The sequence below is a fragment of the Gouania willdenowi genome, chromosome 12 (genome assembly GCF_900634775.1).
Source record: "Gouania willdenowi chromosome 12, fGouWil2.1, whole genome shotgun sequence".
Taxonomy (NCBI): domain Eukaryota; kingdom Metazoa; phylum Chordata; class Actinopteri; order Blenniiformes; family Gobiesocidae; genus Gouania; species Gouania willdenowi.
This window is the reverse complement of record NC_041055.1, coordinates 20,201,918-20,208,444: the sequence shown is the minus strand read 5'-3', so window position 1 is coordinate 20,208,444 and position 6,527 is coordinate 20,201,918. Positions and strand designations below refer to the sequence as shown.

Genomic DNA, 6,527 nt, shown 5'->3' with positions numbered 1-6,527 from the left:
CTTGAAGATTACAAAGCTGCACTGTTATCTTGAATATAATTCATTGCAGGAAATTAAGTATGAATCTGATAAAATAAAAAATAAAAATCCCCGATCGCGTGGAATTCATTGAGGAATAGTTCTTTTTTTAATAGCTGTGAGAGGCTATTGTGCACTGTGCAGCTACAGCTCAAATTATTAACATACTGTACGTTTGAATCTGGGTGTTTCTCCTGGCTGTTACACTGAAAGGGAATAAAGGAATGACTGACCTTTACATTGTCAGTAAAATAATAAAGGGGCTTAACCTTGGCTAAACCCAAAGCTCTCAGAAAAATCACATTAAATTAATTGAATTTGGCGATTTAAAAAATTAAATGCAAAATGCAATGCAGGATGCAGGATGCACCACGAGAAGTTTTGGCATTAAATGATGCGGATGTTGGTAAGAGTCACTGGGTTACAATGGGTAAAGGTAGCATACGATAACAGCTGTAAATGAAGAATTTGCACACTATTCGCTCAATATATATATATATTTCTTCTTTTCTTTTTACTTTATCTGCACATGCTGTCGAAGGTCAACACTACATGTAGTGCAACGGTTATGACAGTTATGCATGTTTTATTATTGCAATTAAATAAATGCATTTATTTTATTGCATAACTGTGACCATCACCAGCCCTCCCTAAGGAATGATAAGACAAACTTTATTAAAGGGAGAATATAAAAAAGGGGAGTGTAAAAAAGCATATATTTATATATTTTTGAACTGTTGAATTGTATTACATAATCTACCATGCTCATCGCTTAGGTTAGAGTTTTCTTATGCTAGTTAGCTAATTACACTAAATAATGCACAAAGTTGAGAGTTCCATCAAGCCTAAATGTTGCTTTTGGAAGTTTTTTTACAGGTGCATTTCCATATTTCTAATTTAGGGGAAATGATGTCAGATTTGATCTAGCCACTATTCCTATCTAGAATGAATAAAAAATGCTTGATTAATGCATGAAAAGCAGTCGACTTGCTAAGGGAAGCTAGCTTGATCGTACCTTGCTAAAGCTATGGTTGTAAACTGTATATCATGTGTACATAGCTTTTAACAAAGCACTCACCTACAGGTACATCTAAAAACAATAGAATATCGTGAAAATGTTCAATATTTTTTCACTCATTTCAGAAAGTCAAACCCATACATGATATAGGCTCATGACACATAGAGTGAAATATTTCAAGCCTTTAATTCTTGAAATTTTGATGATTATGGCTTACAGATAATGAAAACCCAAAATTTAGTGTCTCAGAAAATTAGAATATTGTGAAAAAGCAGCAGCAAAGGTTTCCTGAGCCTTTAAATGGTCTTGGTCTGGGTCAGTAGGCTACACAATCATGGGGAAGACCGCTGACTTGACAGATGTCCAGAAGACGGTCATTGACACCCTACAAGGAGGTTAAGCCACAAAAGGTCATTGCTAAAGAAGCTGGTTGTTCACAGAGTGCTGTATCCAAGCATATTCATAGAAAGTTGAGTGGAAGGAAAAAGTGTGGTAGGAAAAGGTCCACCAGCAAAAGGCATGACTGCAGCCTTGAGAAGACTATCAAGAAAAATGCCTTCAAGAATTTGGGGGAACTTCACAAGGAGTGGACTGAGGCTGGAGTCAGTGCATCAAGAGCCAGTACAGACAAATCCTAGACATGGGACACTAATGTTGCATTCCTGGTGTCAAGCCACTCAACAAGAGACAATGTCAGAAGCGTCTTACCTGGGCTGTGAAGAAAAAGAACTGGACTGTTGCTCAGTGGTCCAAAGTCTTATTTTCAGATTAAAGTAAATTTTGCATTTCATTGGGAAATCAAGGTCCGGCTTAGTGGTTAGCACGTCCGCCTCACAGCAAGAAGGTCCTGGGTTCAAGCCCTGGGGTGGACACCAGGGTCCTTTCTGTGTGGAGTTTGCATGTTCTCATCGTGCTGTGTGGGTTTCCTCCGGGTACTCCGGCTTCCTCCCACAATCCAAAAACATGACTGTAAGGTTGACTGAAGTCTCTAAATTGCCCATAGGAGTGAATGAGAGAGTGAGTGGTTGTCTGTCTATGTCGCCCTGCGATGGACTGGCGCCCTGTCCAGGGTGTACCCCCGCCCAGCGCCCAATGAGAGCCGGAAATTGGCACCGGCAGACCCCCGCGACCCTGATAAACGGGAATTAGCGGGTTTGAAGATGGATGGATGGATTATCTGTAAGCTATGATCATCAAAATTTCAAGAAATAAAGGCTTGAAATATTTCACTCTTTGTGTCATGAGTCTATATCATATTAGTTCATGATTATATCATATATGGGTTAGACTTTCTGAAATGAGTGACCAAAAATAATAAACTTTTTCATGATATTCTAATTTTTTTAGATGTACCTGAAGTAATTTTCCACATCAGTTGGTGCATGCTGGGTTGTTGAATGTGATGCATACCTTTCCATCTCTTCTACATCATTCTTGAAAAATAACACATCCATATCTTAAATCTGGGTTTTGTAGACTGTTCTCGTTAGATGTTATGATGATGGAAAAATTGGTCTTGTTTATCTCTATGTTTATTTCATTTTCCTATTCCTTTGGAGTTGAAACAGTCCTAAGTATGTAAGTATACCCTGAGTTAAAGTCAAATAAGAGAATGTTTATTTTTCAAACTGCAATTTTTTTTGTCTTTTTTACGCTTTCTAAAATATCGTATCCATCAGGTTCTGTTTGGTTTTAGTAGTGTTTAGACTTTTTGGTCCTCTTTCAGGTGTGGCTCGTTCCCAAGCCTCCATTACTAATTAGCTGAGGCTGCGTCCGAATAGTCCCTTTTATCTCCTTTCCTATCCACTTTTCCTTAACCCCCGCAAGTGTTTGAGTGGCGGCCATGATAAGGGGCATTCAAATGCTCTAAAAGCTAAGGAAAAAAGGCTCAATGCTTCCTTTATAACCTCCTTTAGCCTAGGAAACGCTGATGCATCCTTTACCAAAGGAGACCATATAATGCTGCCCCAAGATTTCTTGCTGCGACAACATTTAAAGGGACACACTGATCCGAGAGTTCACGGAAAGTCATGAAGACTGAAATGGGACGCATATCATGTAAGTTACCAATGCAATGATATGCCTTGAACAACTTTAAATAATCTAAAACTCATATTTTTTTTATATGTAAGCCATATTATCAGATTATAACTGACATAAAACAAAGCACTCTGTCATTATGTTTTAATAAACATATTTCATTCACCTAGGAATGCTTTGTGAGGTTGTACATGTGTATGCCTACAATGTTATGTAGGCGTATATATCTTGCACAAATGTAACAATTTCATAAAATCATACTTATTTTTGGATTAATGTTGACTTGTGAGTGTGAGCAACCATTCTCAATGTGACGTTCTTTTAGTTTCACTTTTGTTCCTCATAGCCTGGTAGCCTGTTTTCCTTTGATTTACATTCAAACCTTGTGATATTTGAGATTATATCAGCGGAAAGTGTTATAAATGCGCTTTTAGTTGTCCATTTTCGGAAATGTTAAATTTTTTCACCACGGCAAATGTCGCTGCTGTCGGATTATTACATCACCAAGTGGAAGTGCGTTTGATTGTCAAAACAATGTGATGGCCTTTACCAAACTCCTTTAGGAAGTCTTCTAACACCTTTCCTTAACCCCGTGACATCATCCACAGGGTTAAGGAAAAGTGGATGGGAAAGGAAATAGGAGGGACTATTCAGACGAAACCTGGCAATAGCCGGATTGATGTGTAGCCCTCCCTCTAACTCGAGTTCTCCACACCAATCTGGGTCTGTGTCTGGCGAATCCTTTCGGAACCAGGGATTCATGAATAAAATGCTTGAAGCTGATTAGGCAGCTTGTCCACCATGATTTGTTTTAGCCAATCAAACAGTAACAAATGGCGATGTCGTCATCGGCATGCACTACAACAACAACAAGGCTCCGCTTTGCCGTCTTTACCGTCCAAAAATGCACAAAGCACCTCTCGCTGTTGCTCTTTCAAAAATGAAATGCTGGATTCTTCTAAAACTGAGTTCATAGCAGCTTCTACACGTTCATCCTCCTGCGTCAACATCTTTCTATTTTGATTCGGAGCTATGCTAATAGCGGTAGCCCAGCTAGTTCCTCTCCTTGCAACTGCGCATGCTCCAGTTTTGCTTTGGCGCTTCTGCCTTCGTCACACCCGGATATCCCGTGCTAAACTACAACACTGCCTCATGATTGGTTTGAACCGGTTCGGTTCGGGTTCGAAAGGCAAAGGCGGGAGCAGCACAAGATGGATTCTGGTGTTTGTGAACACCAGGAGAATCCATCTTGCAGGCAAGTTTAATTCGGACACAGCCATGAGCAGAAATATCTGGTTAGCACAAAAAGACAAGAGTAAACAAATCATGAAACAAGACCCACAGAGGGCCAAAAAGGCTAAACACAACTAAAACCAAGCAGAGCCCATAGTATCGTCTATTACACCATATCAAGAACTTTGTCTATTGTCCCATCCCTTGTAGTTTCTGTTAATATTTTAGATACCCAATGATACGCTCCTAAATATAATGATTACTATTTGAGGGTTAATTCATTCACCTGTTTGTTATAGCAGATTAAAAGGCCAAACTGAAAAGGCCAGAGAGAGAAAAAGTTGTTTGCTTGCGCCAGATGTGAGCTTACTCTGGCCCATGGCCGATTAATTATCTCACAGTTCATGACACTGGGGCTGCTGTCCAGGCAGTTGCATTACACTACACCCACGGCGATCCAGTCCGGGGATTTTTCACATTGTTTTTATTATTTGGTTTGTGTTCGTTTCATAGCAGTTACGAGGCTTACGTGGTTCCAAAGGTTTCTCTGAAGTCCGGATGTGCTGCAGTTTAGAAGAATAGGTCTGTTTTTATTATGGGATGTTGTTATTCCTTGAGATGAAAGAACAGAGGGAACAGAAGGAGAGCACCACCCATTCACTCATCATGGCATGCTGCCTCATTTGTTTAGCCTTCCATCAATTCTTGCTAATAGCCAATAGCTATACAGGAAGTGGTCCTACTGTCACAGAAACAGTTGGCACGGAAACAGCACATTACACCATTGTCCAACCCCCGTCCCATTTCTTTGTCGTCATTGCTCCCCTCCCTTCCTTTTTTGTCCTTCTGAGTCCAGTCCAGTCCCCACCTCTCTCTCTCTCTCTCTCTCTCTCTCGTACATTTTTTTCAGTCATCAATGAAATCACAACCAATGCCGCTGTCGGCCTGTCATCGACTATAAAACACTTCAAGGAATCCATTCCACTGGCTCCATTATGTTTTTTTTTTACCGAGTCATGGATAAGCCGTGTGCATATCCCATCAGTAAGAGTCAGATACTTTGGAAGACCATAGCATGTTTTTATCCCCTCTCTCATGATTTAATCCTGACCATTTCCCCTTCTACGTCGATCCCAGCTGACTCCTCCCTCCCTCCCTTTCTGCCCATGCACTCCCTCTCACTGCCTCTCGTCTCTGACACACTCAAACACACACACGCACACACACACACACACACATATATACACACCCTCCACCCCCATCGCTGCAGTGTCTCAACTGCCTTGGAGCAAACAAGAGAGAGAATATAGAACACAGACGTTAATAAGACAGAGGAAGAGGGTTTGTGAAGGAGGGTGTGATGCATGTGCGAATGTGTGTGTGTGCGCGTGTGACAGAGAGACTCTGAATACAACAAGATATGAAGATGAAGAAGCATCAGGACTAAAGGTGGATTTGCACAGAAGCCTTTCTCCCTCTGCAAGGGCTCGTCTGCAGTATCCTTTGTAAATGGATGCTGCCTTGTGAACACGGTAAGCCTGATTATTCTCAAACAGCACCTTTTCATTCTAGGCATGGCTGAGACAGCAAAAATGATATTTTTTCCAACTGTAGCCATTCTGTGGAAGCTGACTGTGTTTTCCTGATAAAATGGGGTAGGTGATGTTCAGAGATGGCACCCAAGCGCAGGCAGCCTGTCCAGCCCCCTCCTCCACCCTCTTAGGTCCATGCCAATGAACGCTCTGATGTTTGTACAATTTGACTCATCATCTCCCCGGAGTGTTCTTGATTTCTTTACAGAAAGCGTTAATTTGAGTGCGGTGCTTAGTTTGTGTAATTACTGAATGTAGGACAAGTGGAAGATGCATCAGTAATGTATGTGTATGTGTGTGTTTGAATCTGTCCAAGCACCATTCAGGCTACAGCCGTGGCAGAAAAATAGTAAAAATGAGAGTAAAACCACCATTACACACACACACACACTCACCCAGGGAATGAGAACTTACAACTGGTCTCAGGAGATGTTGATTTGTGAACGTGTTAACGGAAGGTGTATGAACCGAGAGGCAGGCACTGGCATAAGTGGGCAAATTTGTGGTATCACACCAGCTACAGGAGCGTTGTAGGGTTTCACAGGTGGAACTTGTTGTCAGATGTGTTCAAATGCATAATCTCAGATTATATAGTTTATTTGCATCCACAGGTTTTGGGGCATGCT

At 41.1% G+C, this 6,527-nt stretch overlaps 1 protein-coding gene across 1 annotated transcript in view; it reads left to right on the top strand.

Annotated features, from left to right (window-relative positions):
- The first annotated feature begins 5,511 nt into the window (after positions 1 to 5,511).
- Positions 5,512 to 6,527, top strand: part of gnaz (guanine nucleotide binding protein (G protein), alpha z polypeptide) — a 43,460-nt gene continuing 42,444 nt past the window's right edge. Inside the window, exon 1 of the mRNA XM_028462605.1 lies at positions 5,512 to 5,841. The gene's annotated coding sequence lies outside the window, so the exon portion shown is untranslated. The remainder of the gene's footprint in view (positions 5,842 to 6,527) is intronic.